Genomic DNA, 19,468 nt, shown 5'->3' on the forward strand with positions numbered 1-19,468 from the left:
ATCTTGCACCTACTTCAAAAGGTCCTCCTCTTATTGTTACTGAATGTCTCCAGAGTATTTTCAGATTTTGTTGTTGACAAATGTTGTGAAAAGCCCAGTAAATGTAAAATGCACATAAAATCAGTGTAATGTTTGGATTCAGTGTTGTGTCAGGTGACACAACACTGTGTTCTCTTTCAATTGCTACCATGGTATGCATATGCTTTTTATAGTTCTTCTTTTAGAAAAAATCTGTTTGGCCCTATCCATATAGGCCCATTTCCATGAGTGTAATGGGTTAAACAATGCCTGTGTTGGTGCTCCCAAATATGACTTAGCATAATAGGATGGCATACACCTTCATATCCTTAAAGCTGCAATATGTCACTTTTTGGGCAACCCGACCAAAGTCACATAGAAATATGTTATAGATCTGTCATTCACATTGAAAGCAAGTCTAAGGTGTGGTAGATCTGTTCTATGTGCGCTATTAATATGCTTCCCGTGCTTCTGTTTTCTTTTTGCGTATTTTACTTTCGGTTTTGTACACCAGCTTCAAACCTAAAAAGCACAATATGTTTGGTAATGGAAAATATATTTCACAGCAGTTTAGATGTTAAAATGACTCTCTACACTATACTTGCTTGATATGTCACAAAAACTGATATTAGGCAAATTATTTGAATTTTAGTAACCAGGAAATGGCGGAGCGATTTCTGCATAGTGAATATTTAAGGAACTTACCCCATTCACTTTATTGGCAACAAACAAACTTTGTATCAACAAGACGGAATGAAAGCACATGCTCTATCTTTAATCTGACAGGGCTGGTAGTTGAACTCCGAGCTCTCGTTACGTGATGTGGAAGTGACCCGTGCAGAGACGATCCATGCCACAGTTTGTGGCTCTAAAATCTTCTCTCTGTGATATCAAATGGGCGAAGAGGGATGCTCACTCATCCAATCCTGTAGCATGAACACATCTCATTCAACCAATGACATCCAGTGTCATGGAAATCTAACACAGCCATATAAGCCAGAGTTGTGGGAACAGTTGACTGCTGCTGCTTCACTCCATTAGTCTACCCTCTCCAATCAGTTCTCTCTTTCACTCCGTCTCCTGGCAACATGTCTCAGCGAGTGGCATGACACTTTCAAACACTCTGTGTGAAATGTATATATTTGTAAGTGCAAACGTACGGCATGCTGAATGCTAGCTGGTCCCAGACGGAACCCAGACAGATGGTTCTCAGTGAGGCAGAGTGAGATCAGAAAAAACCTTCCTCTCTCACTCCTCCTCTTGTCTCTGAGGAGTATCAATATCGGGACAGCGGAGGGCCTATAGGACAAGACACATCCCTAATGGAGAATTCACAAGCTTAAACAAGAGTATCAAAGTGGCACGTCTGTAAGAGGATATCTGAAACACATCTCTGAGAAAGCCCTAGAGCCAAGGACCACTAGAAAGCCAAGTCGGCAACATGTAGAGTTGGAGCTCTGATCAGTCTGTTGCTCTCCCCCCATGGGAAATATATCTTTACATTGCCAAAGCAAATTAAATGGTTAAAAAGTTAACAGTAAACATTACACAAGTTCCAAAAGAATAAAGACATTTCAAATGTCATATTATGTCGATATACAGTGTTGTTACAATGTGCAAATAGTTCAAGTACAAAAGGGGAAATAAATAAACAGATATTAGGTTGTATTTACAATAGTGTTTGTTCTTCACTGGTTGCCCTTTTCTTGGGGCAACAGGTCACAAAACGTGCTGCTGTGATGCACACTGTGGTATTTCACCCAGTAGATATGAGAGTTTATCAAAATTGGATTTGATTTCTGTCTTCTCTTGAGAGCCTGGTCTGCATTCAGCGGCCTATCTCAGGGACATGTTGGACCTGTGGAGAGTTTCTCATGTGAACTTTGGACGGGTCTATTTAGACCAAGAGAAGGCTTTCGATAGAGTGTACCATGAGTGTTTCATGTTTAACCACCATCTGTTTAATGTGATGTCTGTGTTTGAGGACAGGTTTTTGGCCTGTGTGAAGATGCTCTATACTGGGGCGTCATGTATGGTCAAGGTGGGAGGGAGGCTCAGTATGCCAGTCTGGGTGAGACGGGGCATTAGACAAGGATGCCGTCTATCGGGGCAGTTGTATACAGTAGCCATTGAGACTTTTTTGGACCTCCTACGCAGGAGACTGCAGGGAGTGTGCTGGACAAGCATGGGTGTGTTCACAGGCATAGCAGTGTCGGAGTATGCAGATGACATTTCTGTGATGGTCAGAGATGGGGAGGATATGCGGCACTAGAGACGAGTGTGAAGGTGTACGAGGCAGCATTGTTGGCTAAGGTGAACTGGGGCAACATCAAAGCTCTGTTATGTGGGGCCACCCCTCTGCTTCCAGGGGGTTTGCAGTGGGGTTGTGAAGGGCTTAACATTTTGGGGGTGTACCTGGGCTTGGAGAGGTGGGTCAGAAAGAACTGGGAGGGGCTGTCAAAGGCAGTGGTGTCAAGACTGGCCATGTGGAGGTGGCTCCTGTCCCAAGTGTCATAGAGGGAGGGTGCTGTAATCACCCGGTCCGCTCGCAGACCTGCAACGACAGCTGATGGATTTTTTTCTGGTCGGGCCATCACTGGCTGAGGGCGGTTGTGTTGTACATGTCCGTCCACAAAGAAGGACAAGGCCTGGTGGAACTGGAGAGCAGGGTGGCTACGTTCTGTCTGAAGGCGGTGCAGAGACTGCTGTACAATGCTGATGTCGGTGGAGGGAACCAGCATGCGCGCTGCTGAGGAGAGCTGGCGGATTAGGGTTGGACCGGCAGCTGTTCCTCATGAGGCTGGAGAGGCTGAGTTCAGCAGGTCTCTCAGATTTGTACTCTGCAGTGCTGAGGGCCTGGCAGCTGCTAAGTGGGGGGATAACAAACCCTTTAATATTATTTTATGGGATGGTCTCTGCGCTACTTAGGATGGCACTTGAAAAAATATATAAAAAGTAAAGATGTTTCAGAAGATATGGTGGGTCGGGAGGACTTCTGTATAGCTGGGGAAGATGGGTTGGATATACGGTTGTAGAAGTGGTGAGGTTTTGGTTATTCTGGTGTGTAGTGTTGTATTGTGGGGTAGAGGGCAAGGTGAGTATGCAGCACAGTAGATATTTGTTTTTTTAAAGGAGGGTGGTGGTGAGGTTTTAGGACTAACCGTGTCTGTCTGTCTGTCTGTCTGTCTGTCTGTCTGTCTGTCTGTCTGTCTGTCTGTCTGTCTGTCTGTCTGTCTGTCTGTCCCAACTGTACCAGGGGACGACGACTAATGACATGGAAATGGGTGGAAGCTGTTTAAAGCCACAATTTGCCTTGCCCGAGTGTGTCGCTCATAAAACATTAGCAGAGTAGATTGATTGATACAAGCTAAAGGCCAACAGAGCTCAATTTATGAAGCAGGCCAGGGTGCTGCTGCTGTGAGACTGGGACCGGGGAGCAGACAGACAGAGAAAGACAGAGAACAGCTTCTCTTTTTTTCATGTCTTTATCTGGCATGTGTCCGCTTTACACACTTGGCTCTAACCGGTGCCTCAGAGGAGGCCAGGGTCAAATGAAGTGCAGGGGAGTTTTAGTTTTACATCCTTCACTTTGGGGGGAGCCAGCTCAGTACCTCATAGACACATAGCAGACAAACTAAACTCTCCCTCTAGCTTGACCAATTGACTAACTGACTGACTGGATCAGCTGATGTACTGGCCCTGCCGACAGACTACTGGTCCAACACATGGAATGAGATCCATTCCAAAAGAGTGAAGCATGCACAATGTGTTTGGCTACTCCAGTCTCACGTTACTTTGGAATTCCCAGTCTAGGTAGATTCTCATATACCGCGAAGAACTCAATCAAGGGGGGTGACTGACTAAGCTAAATGGCTGCACTTCCATACAGAGAGAGTTCCATTTCTGTATGAGATCAGATGAAAGCGGATGTCATTGTGTTATGGAGATAAAGCTTTCTTTGTCTATTCCTGTGCCTTTGACCTTTTTTCAGGCCATTACAGAAGCCAAATGTGGCTGTGGAGCGTAGGGGCTCTAGTGTGTTTTCTGTGTATAACACACCAGTCACAGACTGCAGAGTTGGCATGGCACGACGGGCAGACTGCAGACCTGGGCACTATCCTCTCTGCCCGACCTTGGTGCCTGCCTCCACACAAGAGTGCCAGAGAGAGCTATTGCCCCACAGACCGGCCTCTGAAAGAGAGCAACAACACAGACACTGGCCCTGACAGACAAAAACTCAGTCAAACAGATAAATGCATGGAAATAAACGAGTGAACGAGGGGATAACAACAACGTAATGGGTGGAAGATATGAGAAGCTGGCAGCGGTCCATACAGAGGCAGCTGGCACTGACATCCTCCACATACCTGAGAGAGCGAGAGAGAGAGAGCGAGAGAGCGAGAGCAAGAGAAAAGATGGAGAGTGGGAGAGAGGATGAGGGGGTGTTGTGGTAGTAGATAACACATCTCGGCCTCCAGACTCCTGTGCTAATTAACATAGTTCCACACACAAGGCCCCCTGCCAGCATGCAGAGCTAGCAGGCCGCCCTGCCCGGGACCTAGTCACAGTCTGGAGGGGAGGGGGCTCAGTCAACAGTGACTGCTCAGGTTATGGAAAGAATAGAGAGAGGGAAGACACATGAAGGGAGGGGGCAGAGGAGAGAGGAGGGGGGTGGAAGGACAGGATAGAGGGATGGAGAGGAGGACAGAAGAGAGGAGAGGTTGGCCTCGTCTGGAGGTGAGACTGTGCCCCTGTACACCGTCTGTCTGGCGGATGGGGGATGGAGATGGATGGGTTTGGAGGGCAGGGACCCTGAGCCCTGGGGAAGGAAGAGAACAGAAGAAAAGAGGAGAAGAGAGGGAGAGGAGGCAGGGGGGAGCCCAATAAGCCTTCACAACACCACAGACACAAATCCTGGTTCATTACCTCCCCAGGACCATACATCAGACAGCCAGGAAGGAGAGAGGAAGAGGAGGGAAAGAGAGACAGAGAGAGAGACGGTAATCCATTATATTGAGTGTAAACTGCGCAACTCAAAAGTTTTGGTCTCAAGGGATTTTCATTTGGACGCACCACTTCTAGAGCCAGAGATGAACCAGCGCTCCATACCGAGTAACCCCACGAGTGGTTTACTAACCCAGTAAACTACATACAGCCATCGGAGGCCGAGCTGCTCCTCTAACATAGCCTACACACATCAGTCAGACAGCTGACAGAACTGATCTCCAGCAGTATGTTTTGAACCGCCTAAAGGAGGGAGATTATTGGTGGGGGTGAAAAAAAGAATAGATTTGCAAAGCGGAGAGGGGTGTACAGATGGCGTGAAGTTACACCGTTCCACAGACCGGAGGTTCAGCGCTCCTCATTTTCAGACACACCAGGTGATAGGAGCACCCCGCCACTGGTCCCATTCCATAACACACAGGCAAGCCACAGGAACCCCACCAGATCACTATTAAACTGTGACCCAATTCATTTCATCGCCACACTGAGGAGGGAGAGAGGGGAAGGAGGAAGGTGGGGTGAGAGGAAGAGAGAGAGAGTAAGAGAGCAACGGAGACAGACGGGGACAAAAATCTTACATTTCACCACATCTTACAAAAAAAATGCAATTACACGGGCCTGAGTATGACAACATCACGACCGTGGAGACGGTGAGTTTGTCTGTGTTAATGGCCACTTGTTCTCCCTTCTGCTAGGCGGTCTGTTGGGTAGGAGCGAGGGGGGCAGAGGAGGGGGTTAGGGGTCTGCCGCCTTGTCTCTCTGCTGATGGAGAATAACATGACTCTGCAGGGACTTCAAAGCAACGGCTCTCCATTTCCTGTACTGATTGTAGCCTGATATAAATATGCGGGCAGCAGGGCACACACATTCCGACACACTCCGAGCAAAACCGCACCATTTCTTAAGATTGAAGTGCTTTGTTGAGAAATTATCAAAACACTTCAGTTTGGGGGAAAAGGATTAGATTTTGTTGCCAAGCTTTTGTTTGTTGTGTCACTTCCAAAATATCTATCCACTCGTCCCTAACCAGGGTCACCAATTATGGGCAATTCCATGGCAACAGAGTGATGCTGAAACAAAGGGTGTCTCTCAAAATGCATACTACCGTGTTCCGAGCACGCAAGTTGGAGCACTGGTGGGTCGGAGTCCAAATCAAAGTATGCGAAACGGAGCACGGAGGGCACTTTTCGAATGCGTACTCCGTTTGTTCAAATGTTTAAGCATCGATCCAAGATTCAAAGGAAAGTATCCACAGAAATATGACGCAACCACAAAAAAATAAACATAACATTTATTGAAATCAATGGTGGTCATTACTTGAGATAAAGCAAGAGAAAATTAACTTCAGAATGAAATGTTGTCCATTCACATATCTCATATGTTGCCTGACTACAGCACTTTATCTTGATATGTGCAAAAATACATACTGTGTTCCTTGTGGCATGTTTACCTGCCTACAATACCCACTGTAGTGTGGATAGATCACATGTCAATAGTGAGTCAATAGGGCTAATGTTGACTGGCTAGATACTACTGTTAGCTGGCAAGATATCCACAAAGAATTGGCCTTGCAAAACATTCGTGTTAGGTCATTTTTGCCTGTAAAACTATCTGATTATGATTCACATATAGATAGCTCATAATTATGAAGTAAAACTTTAAATATTGCAGATCGATTGCAGGTTCCATCAAAGTAATAGTCTGCATCATTTCCAATCCCCCATATATTTTTTAAAAATAAATATATACAGTAACAACTTTGGACACCTACTCATTCAAAGGTTTTTCTTTATTTTTAATATTTTCTACGTTGTGGAATAATAGTGAAGACATCAAAACTATAAAATAACACCTATGGAATCATGTAGTAACTTTTAGATTCTGCAAAGTAGCCACCATTTGCATTGATGACAGCTTTGCAAACTCTTGGCATTCTCTCAACCAGCTTCACCTGGAATGCTTATCCAACAGTCTTGAAGGAGTTCCCACATATGCTGAGCACTTGTTAACAACTTTTGCTTCACTCTGCGGTCCAACTCATCCCAAACCCTCTCAATTGGGTGGAGGTCGGGTGATTGTGGAGACCAGGTAATCTGATGCAGTACTCCATGACTCTCCTTCTTGGTCAAATAGCCTTACGCAGCATGGAGTTAGTTGTGTTGGGTCACTGTCCTGTTGAAAAACAAATGATAGTCCCACTAAGCGCAAACCAGATGGGATGGCTTATCGCTGCAGATTGCTGTAGCAGAGGTAACTCTGGGTCTTCCTTTACTGTGACGGTCCTCATGAGAGCCAGTTAACTGTAATGAACTTATCCTCTGCAGCAGAGGTAACTCTGGGTCTTCCTTTACTGTGGCAGTCCTCATGAGAGCCAGTTAACTGTAAAGACCTTATCCTCTGCAGCAGAGGTAACTCTGGGTCTTCCTTTACTGTGGCAGTCCTCATGAGAGCCAGTTTCATCATAGCGCTTGTGTAACGACGTTCGTCTGTTGTAAGAAGAGAGTCAGACCGAAATGCAGCGTGTAGGTTACTCATGACTTTAATGAAAGTATCGCGGTACATGAAATAACTGATATAAGAAAACAACAACGAAACGTGAAACTAATTACAGCCTATCTGGTGACTACAACACAGAGACAGAAACAAACACCCACAAAATACAACGCGAACTCAGGCTACCTAAATACGGTTCCCAATCCGAGACAACGAGAATCACCTGACTCCAATTGAGAATCGCTTCAGGCAGCCAAGCCTAACTAGACACACCCCTAATCATACACAATCCCAATTAATACAAACCCCAATACGAAACACAACATGGCCTACCCAAACATATACCAAAAACACAAAATACAACGAAGGCGTGACAGCTTGATGGTTTTTACGGCTGTACTTGAAGAAACTTTCAAAGTTCTTGAAATTTTCCGGATTGACTGACAATCTTGTCTTAAAGTAATAATGGACTGTTGTTTCTCTTTTCTTATTTGAGCTGTTCTTGCCATAATATGGACTTGGTCTTTCACCAAATAGGGCTATCTTCTGTATACTACCTCTAACTTGTCACAACACAACTGATTGGCTCAAATGCATTAAGAAGGAAAGAAATTCCACAAATTAACTTTTAACAAGGCACACCTGTTAATTGAAATGTATTCCAGGTGACTACCTCAGGAAGCTGGTTGAGAGAATGCCAAGCGTGTGCAAAGCTGTCATCGAGGCAAAGGGTGGCTACTTTGAAGAATCTCAAATATAAAATATATTTTGATTTGTTTAACCTCTTACCTCCACCTGACACGCAGGCGTCGCATCTAGACATCTGGAAATGCAAATGCACTACGCTAAATGCTGATAGCACTCGTTAAAACTCAAACGTTCATTAAAACACACATGCAGGGTATTGAATTAAAGCTACACTCGTTGTGAATCCAGCCAACAAGTAATATTTTTAAAATGCTTTTCGGCGAAAGCATGAGAAGCTATTATCTGATAGCATGCAACACCCCAAAAGACCCGCAGGGGACGTAAACAAAATAATTAGCATAGTCGGCGCTACACAAAATGCAGAAAAAAAAAAAAAAAAAAAAAAAAAATATATATATATATATATATATATATAGGCAAGTCAGTTAAGAACAAATTCTTATTTTCAATGACGGCCCATCCAGCTTGATTTCTACTTTGCCATTAATTCACAAAAGATCCAATGCGATATACATTTTACGTACACAACATATTTTTCATTAGTTATCTTGTAATTTTCAATCCCACCCTTCAGCTCCACTCAACCCCACCCATCTATCCGCCAACACCATCCATTTTTGCCATATATTTTTCAACTGTGCTGTTTAACAAAAGTTCTGGACCTTTCTATTCTCATAGTTCCTACAGATTGTAAATCAAAGAAACATTTTTGCTAAAAATAATATTATCTTATTGATCGACTGACTATGACTTTTCAAATCACCCTGTAGTGCTATCTGCAGAGTTAGCTCCAGTTGCACTTCTTCAACCATTCCATTCGCTTTGTGTAGATCTCGTTTCGTCTCTACTCCCAAATGCACTGTGCATCAGTCTGAGACTGCCATTAATAAATCAAACTTTATTTGTCACGTGCCTAATACAACAGGTTACCGTGAAATGCTTTCTTACAAGCCCTTAACCAACAACGCAGTAAAGAAAATATTCACCAAATAAAATAAAATAAAAAAAATATGAAAAGTAACACAATAAAGTAACAATAATGAGGCTATATACAGGTGGTACCAGTACAGAGTCAATGTGTGGGGGTACAGGTTAGTCAAGGTCATTTGTACATATAGGTAATGGTAAGGTGACGGTGCATAGATAATAGCAGCTGTATTAAAAACAAATGGGGGGGTGTCAATGTAAATAGTCCAGATGGCATCCTGACCGGTTGCGTCACCGCCTGGTATGACAACTGCTCGGCATACGACTGTAAGGTGCTATAGAGGGTAGTGCTTACGGCCCAGTACATCATTGGGGCCAGGCATCCTACCATCCAGGACCTTTAAACTAGGCGGTGTCAGAGGAAGGACCAAAAATGGTCAAAGACTCCAGTCACCCAAGTCATAGACTGTTTTCTTTGCTAACGCACGGCAAGCGGTACCAGAGTGCCAAGTCTAGGTCCAAGAGGCTTCCAAACAGCTTCTACCCCCAAACCATGAGACCACTGAACATTTAATCAAATGGCCACCCGGACTATTTACATTGACACCCCCTTTATTTTTACATTGTTGCTACTCCCTGTTTATTATCTATGCATAGTCACTTTACCCCTACCCCACTTTACCCCTTGACTAACCTGTACCCCCGCACATGGACTCGATACCGGTACCCCCTGTATATAGTCTCCACATTGACTCGGTACCGGAACCAGAGAGGACATGAGGAGAGGAACCAGAGAGGAGAGGAACCAGAGAGGAGAGGAACCAGAGAGGACAAGAGAGGAACCAGAGAGGACAAGAGAGGAACCAGAGAGGACATGAGAGGAGAGGAACCAGAGAGGACATGAGATGAACCAGAGAGGACAAGAGAGGAGAGGAACCAGAGATGACAAGAGAGGAATCAGAGAGGAACCACAGAGAAACCAGAGAGGACACGAGAGGAACCAGAGAGGACACGAGAGGAACCAGAGAGGACAGGAACCTGAGAGGACAAGAGAGGAACCACAGAGAAAGCAGAGAGGAACCACAGAGAAAGCAGAGAGGAACCAGAGAGAACACGAGAGAAAGCAGAGAGGACACGAGAGAAACCAGAGAGGACACGAGAGAAACCAGAGAGGACACACGAGAGGAACCAGAGAGGACACACGAGAGGAACCAGAGAGGACACACGAGAGGAACCAGAGAGGACACACGAGAGGAACCAAAGAGGACACGAGAGGAACCAGAGAGGACACGAGAGGAACCAGAGAGGACACGAGAGGAACCAGAGAGGACACGAGAGGAACCAGAGAGGACACGAGAGGAACCAGAGAGGACACGAGAGGAACCAGAGAGGACACGAGAGGAACCAGAGAGGACACGAGAGGAACCAGAGAGGACACGAGAGGAACCAGAGAGGACACGAGAGGAACCAGAGAGGACACGAGAGGAACCAGAGAGGACACGAGAGGAACCAGAGAGGACACGAGAGAAACCAGAGAGGACACGAGAGAAACCAGAGAGGACACGAGAGAAACCAGAGAGGACACGAGAGAAACCAGAGAGGACACGAGAGAAACCAGAGAGGACACGAGAGAAACCAGAGAGGACACGAGAGAAACCAGAGAGGACATGAGAGAAACCAGAGAGGACACGCATCTGGTTCCATTCAGAATACCTTGGATTCCTCATCTGGCAGTTTTATATTAATCTCTTGCAACCTGGGCCTTGACTGCCCAGGAGAGCATAAAAAACTACACTCCTGTACACAAAGAAAGCCCTTCTCTTTAAGCATGACTGTGAGGGTGGAGGTTGAACGGGTGGGAGTACCCCCACAGGACATTCCTAAGGAAGCTTGGTTTGCCCTTCTCCTCTCCTGCTGAGCACAATGAAGACGATGGTCTGCTATTATCTATGCATCAGCATTATTTCCCCAGGAGATAGAGTTCTGGTGATGTACATGACTCAATCTGTGAGCAACAGGAGTGGAGATCCGACGCAATACAACCCGGCCCCATTAACCACCGCCACGGAGACATGGTTACCGTTGCAGAGCTGCGAGAAGCGCTTAGCTCTGCCCTATCTACTGGCCCGTAATATTATTTTACGCCATGTTCCAGCTCTCTTTACAACCTCAAACATAATTCTGTCTCCATGGCTCAATAAAAATGTATTTATATAGTGGATTTATATAGTGGGCTTTGAAATTATTGACACCCTTAAATTGGGAAATTGTATTACTTTATACTAATATAATTGCTCAGAGCAACCGATTTTGTTAAAAAAGTAATATTATTTTTTCTCAAAATGGTAGGGTCAAAATTACTGACATCTCTAAATATTCTTTAAAAATATCCTGGCACGCAATGACTACTTTAACCTTTAACCTTGACTTTAGAAATGTGTTGGATGCATTAGCAGTACATTTCTGTTTAAGATTATTTTGATTGATGTTGTATGCTAGGAATATGTGACCAAATACAAAACTTTGGACTACTATATTTATAAGAATCTTAAGCGACAATCATTTTGATCCCTATCTTTTTTGAAAAAAAAAAGACTTGTTTATCAAAATCATTTTTTTCTGAGCAATTGTACTAGTATAAAAAAAATCATAATTTCCCAATTTTATGGAGCATTCAATATAGGTCAATATTTGAATTATTTATTTTATGCAGTCATTATTGCTCATCTTTACAAGGGTGTCAATAAATTGGGACCCAACTGTATTTCTTAATTACCCGCCTGTCCATATCACTGTATCTGCTCCTGTACAAAGGAAAGTAATATCAGTAGAGCTCTGGCCCTCTAGCCTTGTTGAGAGCAGCAGACACAGAATATTATTACCTTGAGCTGTCGCCTGTTCCCCCGTACCATTCACTCAGGGCCTAATGGAGTTTTTTATTATAATCAAATGAATACAATATCTTCCCATAAATAGCCTACTTAGAAAGTCCTTTTCTCTGCCTGCAATATGGTTGGATGTCCATCACGCTTGAGTGCAGAGGTGCCACATGTTTAATTCAAAGCCAATGCAATTTACGCACACTGCCCACCGAAACACAGACTAGAGTTTTTGTTCTCCCTCCACCCATCTTACCTTCAACGGTCCACGTTTACAAAACCATTTAGGACTGTAGGAACAGACTGTATTGCATAGCATTCACTGTATCTGAGAGAACTGGGGTATAAAAAGAGGGTAGCAACGATGTACTATAGGGCACTCAGAGGTAAAGAAAGTGAATAAACTCATTGGAAAGCAGTCCCCTATACATCAGGTCTGGACATCACATGTACATCTATGTATGTGGATCTGACAATTGGGGGGGTGTTGAGAAGAGAAGAGGGAATCCAATCTCTCACACAGAGGAACAGAGACAGGCAGGCAGATACACTATGGTCCCAAAATAACCCTGGAGGAATCCATGAATGAAATGACAGGATTGCAGGGGTATTAGAAAACTTGCTGAGGTGGTTGCTAATGCTGTTTATGGTGAGGTGTCACTGCTAGCAGGGGATAAGTCAAACTGTTTGACTAATAAAATATGCACAAGCTTTTCAGAGTCGCCAAGCAGAAAATTGTAAACCGTTGAGGGTCTACCTTGACTTGTAGTTGGCCTACCGCCGATGCAGCGGGCTTTGACGCATGTATCCGCCGTAAACGGACAGATATAAAGCCTTTAAAATAAATATATGTGAAGGCCTCTCGAAATGGGGCCGATAAACATAAACCCTGATATCCCGGCTAAGGATGGGATTATTGTTGCGTCAACAACCCCCGTACATAATAGTGATTACTGTCCTCTCTGCAGTGCCATCAGACTAAGGCAACGACTAAGCTAGCAGACAGCCTGGTCCTAATTACCTAGAAATGCCAATTACTGACTCCATTTAATTATTTATATAGCTAGTCTGTTAGCGCCACACATCCAAATAAAAATATAATTTTCTGACTCCAAGCACTGATATCGGTGGCAGCTGTGTTGAATGGGTCTACAGGGCCTGCTGGATCACACTGGCTTGGGAATTCACTGGATTCAGGCTATGCTAGTCTGTGAGATACCCAGCTAGCTAGCTATAAATCCCTCATGGCTATCAATTCAATGTTCAGTACCTGTTTACTAATCAATGTGCTGACAGCTTGGCCTTTGCAGTCGTATCGTAGTCGTATGAAAACAATGGAACAGCAATATCTTTAGGGGTTTGTCCTTACTTCCTGTAGAGCTCAATTACTTCCTGTAGTTGCCAAGCAGGAAGTCCACAATCATATCCCTTCGTCGTCTGCTCTCCTGTTTATTCAGGCCTCTCCAGGGTGGCCACAGTAAAGAAGTGCTGAAAGACAACAAAAAGAGCGCTTTAGAAAATTCATCCATTGTGTCACACTGAGGAAAAAAATACAGTACCAGCAGTATGTTCAAATCTAAACATACATGACTGGTTGAGATCTGTTGTACAGTAAACAAGTCTTCTACTGCCAATACCAAAATGGCTCTGAAAACAATCCTTCCCTTTCTCTTTAACTGGCGAGTGAACACTCACTCAGTTCCTGCAGATGTTTCCTATCACCCACGGCTGCCAGGTGGCACCCAGTCAGTGACTGCTAGTGCTAGGGAGGGAAGAGGAAGGAAAGTCTACCATTCGTGCTCCAGTGAATCCTGCAGAAATTTGACATATCACTCTGCGATTTGTATGTCTCTGGATTTGACATGAAAATGTTGGGAGTTTCGTCTGGAGTATCACTCGCAACTAGGCCTGGCTGGCTGTTTAGCTTATGTTCCCATAAACTCTGACGTCCACATTTCTCAGCCCCGGGGTGCAGATGGCCGATTAGCTCAGTCGACAGCATGTCAGCGAGTGAGAGTCTTCTCTGGAAGCACAGGCCCACGATCATACAACACTTTGTTACCCTGAAGAAATATGACACACTTTATTTGGATTGTCTGGATAATAATAATAATCTACAGATTGTGATACCATCAACAAACTCTGTTGATAAACAAATACTTGCTAAAGTTGCATATTAAAGTTAGGGGTTAGGGCTAGGGTTAAGATAAGGTTAGGGCTAGTAGTAGATATTTAGTTTAAATGTTACTGATAGTCTTTTCCAAACTGGCGGCCCGCGAGTCAAATGGTTTAATTTGGCCCCTCAAGTTTTCTGAGAACATAAAAAATAAATAAAAAGTTATTGTTTATTGTTGGACATAAAAGACTGTAAAACACCAGGATAAGTTAAGTGATTTTAAATTTACCAATATTATTATCTGTTCGGGCTTCTTGCGGTCAATTTGACATCTGCAATACATGTTTTATTATGTTCTGGCCCCCCGACAATCCACTCCAGAAGAATAATCAGCCCGCAGCTCAATCTATGATGATCCTCGATGTGTAGCATCTAGAGATGGACTATACAAATAAAGTGTTACCGAAATATGTCACTGTGTTGCCATACAGCTGCAGTGCTGGTTGTAGCGTGAGTGGAGTAGCATGCATTTTATTATAAAAAGTGTTGAATAAGTTGTAGACAGTGCTGAATAACTTAAACATGAACTTAATCATAAAAACAGCCGCTCTTTGCTGTATTCGTTGAGTCTCTCTCTAGTCACGGTTTTAAACGTTTTGAAATCTAACATGATCAACTTTCCTGTGTGTTCGAGGCTTCTTTTACAGTCTATGGAATTCCTTGGAGATCAACCACCGCTCTATATGATAACACATAATGTTAGTAGGCCTACATCAGTGTTCACCACCCTAGTCGATCACCAAACATTTCTGTAATAAAGCGACTTCCACTCACGCTACAACCAGCACTGCAACTGCAATGAACGAGTATAGCAGAGTGTTCCAATAAGCTTGCATTGTTATTATTAGCGGCTTGTCTTTGTCAATATCTAGGAATATTTCACTTTCTCTGGTCATAAGAGTAACAACATGAATTGGTGCATGAGGAAGAAATAATGCTGTGTGACTCAAGTTTCGCTATTAGCTGGAAGACTGTGAGAAGAGAGTCAGGTGAGAAGCAGCCTCACAGGTGCTCCCTCCCTCAGCTCAGACTGACCATCAGATGCAGGCCATCAGTTCAGTATGCTCACTCAGCTGTGCCTCACAAGTAATACAACAAATGACCTATCACCAGTGTGATCACATAACAATTGTGATTTAATATAATTTCAAAATGGTCTGAGAAGAACAACATTGACAAGGCAATTCAACCATAGGCAATATGCAGAGATAATGTAGTGGGCTTCTAGTCTACTGCACAAAACTCATTGCTACAGAATGGTTTTGAATAGTTAATGTCGCATAGACATTTTTTAAGTAATAAAATCTTGTTTGGTGACCACTGGCCTGCATAGTATACAGTGCATTTGGAAAGTATTCAGACCCCTTTAATTGTTCAACATTTTGTTACATTACAGCCTTATTCTAAAATTGATTAAATAGATTTCCCCTCATCAATCTAACACAACACCCCATAATGACAAAGCAAAAACAGGTTAAGATTGTTTTTTTTTTTACAAAAGTTAAATAACACATTTACATAAGTATTCAAACCGTTTACTCAGTACTTTGTTGAAGCACCTTTGGCAGCGATTAAAGCCTCGAGTCTTCTTGGGTATGACGCTAAAAGCTTGGCACACCTCTATTTGGGGGGTTTCTCCCATTCTTCTCTGCATATCCTCTCAAGCTGTGTCAGGTTGAATGGGGACTGTTGCTGCACATCTATTTTCAGGTCTCTCCAGAGATGTTCGATCGGGTTCAAGTCCAAGCTCTGGCTAGGACACTCAAGGACATTCAGAGACCTGTCCTAAAGCCACTCCTGCTTTGTATTGGCTGTGTACTTAGGGTGATTGTCCTGTTGGAATCTTGTTTTTCATGGTCTGAGAGTCCTTTAGGTGCCTTTTGGCAAAAACCTATTTTGTGGCATTGTCAATATGGGGTATTGTGTAATACTTTCCGAATGCACTGTATTTTCTCAGCACATACAATGCATATGCTTTTGACTGAGGTCCATATGAGGATCTTGATATGCTAAATAAGAACAACTTCTGATGCTAATTTTAGTTTTGCGGACATGCTCAATAAGTTGACATTATTAAATCCATATCATTCTTTAAGACACTAGAGCTGTGTTTGAATACTAAGTTCAGGGCGTTTCTGAATGGACAATCTGACAATGCTTTGGATTTATGAATGCCCAGAGCGCACTCTGAGTGCACTCTGAGCGAGTGCACTCTACTCTGAGCACACTCTGGCACTCGAGATTGAATTTATGAACACACCCAAAATCGTGAGATGTCTAGCTGGTAATTTGTTATGCTAACAAGTTAGCAAGAGGTTAATGGAATAACAAATTAGCATAACAACTTTCAGTAGACTGGCGAAGCACTAGTACGCCCAACTGAAAAGGATACCATGTGTTTACAGTATACTAAAATGAACTAATAATATATACTTTATTTAGTATGTAGTATACAGTATGGGTATTCGAACACAGCTTAGTTATCATTTTTGTATTCCCTCTGCATTAAGGCACACGCAACCTAAAAGCATTGTAAGTGGAAGCCTAGCAACAAGAATTCCAACTGGCATTTTTGAATTTGGGTACTACAAATGAGTTGGTAAACAGTGTGTGGTCGAACAGACAACTGGAGAAACAAAGAAGTGAGAAGCTGTTCAGAAAATACCTCAAAGAAGTCTATGCTAAAGTGAGTAGCTCATTTTTATTTATCTTAGTAACTAGAATCAAGAACGGTAGCTAATTTGGCCAGCTCCCAGTAGGGCTATCTAGCTAACTTGGCTTGATATGGGGGTAAAAGCTAACTGGTAGCCTAGCTAGCTAACAAATAGAAAAATTGCCAACCCTTCAGGGATTACATGTTTTGCCCCTATCAAGCCTCAAGATGACAGCTAATGTTTTAGGAGTATTTTGTATTACTAGTTAATATGAGATAGCTAGCTAACTAACTTAACTAGCAACTTGGCTAGCTAGCTTGTTCCAGTTATCATAAACTCACCCCATTCCGTACAAATGTGCATAACCGCTACAAAGAAAACTAATGGGACTGTAGCGACTGTGTTGACTTCAAAATCGGGGGTGTGAACTAGGTTTCTATGGTAATGGCTCTATAGTATTGGAGAAAAGTTGAAAAAAACGGACTCTCCGTTACATCGGGACGTGTCATGTCGTATCGTACAGCACGCATAAAGCAACTATTTCTGTCTTACAATCTCTCTCCACCAGGTGTAGCACTTCTCTCATCCTTTAAAAACAAGAAATGGACAGTGACGGGTGTAAGGGGGGGGATACCTCGTCATTTTTTTGTGTCATCATTGCATGCGATCATCATTCCATGGATTTTCTGGTCTGGCAGATTGAATCCTTACTGAAGTGAACATGCTGGTGGGCAGCATCATGGCAGCATCATGGTGATGTTTTTCAGCGGCAAGGGACTGGGAGACTAGTCAGGATCAACAGAAATATGAACGGAGCAAAGTACAGAGAGATCCTTGATGAAAACTGGAGCAAAGGTTCACCTTCCAACAGCACAACCACCCTAAGCACACAGCCAAGACAAAGCAGAAGTGGCTTTAGGACAGGTCTCTGAATGTCCTTGAGTGGCCCACCCAGAGCCCGGACTTGAACCCGATCAAACATCCCTGGAGAGACCTGAAAATAGCTGTGCAGCAACGCTACCCATCCAAACTGACAGAGCTTGAGAGGTTCTGCAGCGAGGAATGGGACAAACTCCCCAAATAAAGGTTTGCCAAGCTTGTAGCGTCCTACCCAAGAAGACTCGAGACTAATCGCTGCCAAAGCTGCGTCAACAAAGTACTGAGTAAAGGGTTTGAATACTTATATTAATGTAATAAGGCTATTATGTAACAAAATGTAGAAAAGGTCAAGAGGTCTAAATACTTTCCGAAGGCACTATATCACCCTGGACTCATACGGTAGTAGGGAGATTTCTAAGGTCCGGATAGGATGCATGTAGAAACTGTCCCATTACAGAGACTATCCTAGCTCCGTAAAATATTCAAGGAATATACACAGTGTTCAAAACATTAAGAACACCTTCCTAATATTGAGTTGCACCCTTTTGCCCTCAAAACAGTCTCAAGGTGTCAAAGGTGTTCCACAGGGATGTTGGCTCATGTTGACTCTAATGCCTCCCACAGTTGTGTCAAGTTGGCTGGATATCCTTTGAGTGGTGGGCCATACTTAATACACAAGGGAAACTGTTGAGCATGAAAAACCCAGCAGCGTTGCAGTTCTTGACACACTCAAAAACTGATGTGCCTGGAACCTACTACCATACCTTGTTCAAATGCATTTACTACATCCTTTGTCTTGTAACCCTCTGAATGGCACACATACACAATCCATGTCTCAATTGCCTCAAGGCTTAAAAATAATTCTTTAGCCAGTCTCCTCCCCTTCATCTACACTGATTGAAGAGGATTTAACAAGTGACATCAACAAGGGATCATAGCTTTCACCTGGATTCACCTGGTCAGTCTGTTTTCATTCTATAGCTAGAGGATTACTTAGTTCTCCAGAAGTGATCAGCATCATTTTTGTCTTTATCAGTTGTCTAGTACTGTCTATTTGCTAGCTAGGACCATCTACTTTAAGTGTGGCCTGTTTTCCCAGTAGCCTACTTGGTGAGTGAACTGTTGACTGCTCATACCTTTCAGATGATCGTTGACATATGAATCAGGATAAAGGGGCAGAATAATTTGTGACTTGTTTTGGTAATCAGTGGCTGTATTGCAGGGGGAGTGGTTTCTCCTCTCCTAGGCAATCAGCAATTAGTACAGGGAGGTGTGCTCTTCACCTCTGCTAGTAATTAGCAATTAGTGTTAGTACTTCAGTCTCTTGGCTATGCTCAAACATTACACCCCAACCCGAGCACTCTGTTCTGCCTCTTCTGGTCTCTTGGCCCCCCTACCCCTATGGGAGTGCATCTCCCTCTCAGCCGGCCAAGCTCTTCTCTGTGATGTTACCTGAAGCTAGGACAGTAGAGTCCCTGCCCATCTTCTGAAAGCACCTGAAACCCTACCTCAGAGTATTTTAAATAATCCCTCTCCTCCCTCAACACCCCCCCCCCCTTCTCCTTTCTAGCTCTGACTTTTCTGATAGCTACTTTGTTCAGGAAAAGTGATAGGTGGTTGTCCCACCTAGCTGTATTAAGATGAATGCACTAATTGTAAGTTGCTCTGGATAAGAGCACCTGCTAAATGACTCAAATGTAAATGACATGGAAAGAGCTAGTGTTCTTAAT

General features: G+C 43.6%; 1 protein-coding gene across 1 annotated transcript in view; it reads right to left on the bottom strand.

Annotated features, from left to right (window-relative positions):
- The window catches only part of LOC118359253 (plexin-B2-like), a 251,134-nt gene that overhangs the window by 126,790 nt on the left and 104,876 nt on the right, over positions 1-19,468 (bottom strand). The window contains exon 2 of the mRNA XM_052480557.1: positions 13,399-13,517. The gene's annotated coding sequence lies outside the window, so the exon portion shown is untranslated. The remainder of the gene's footprint in view (positions 1-13,398; positions 13,518-19,468) is intronic.

This window comes from Oncorhynchus keta, chromosome 26, assembly GCF_023373465.1.
Source record: "Oncorhynchus keta strain PuntledgeMale-10-30-2019 chromosome 26, Oket_V2, whole genome shotgun sequence".
Classification (NCBI taxonomy): Eukaryota; Metazoa; Chordata; class Actinopteri; order Salmoniformes; family Salmonidae; genus Oncorhynchus; species Oncorhynchus keta.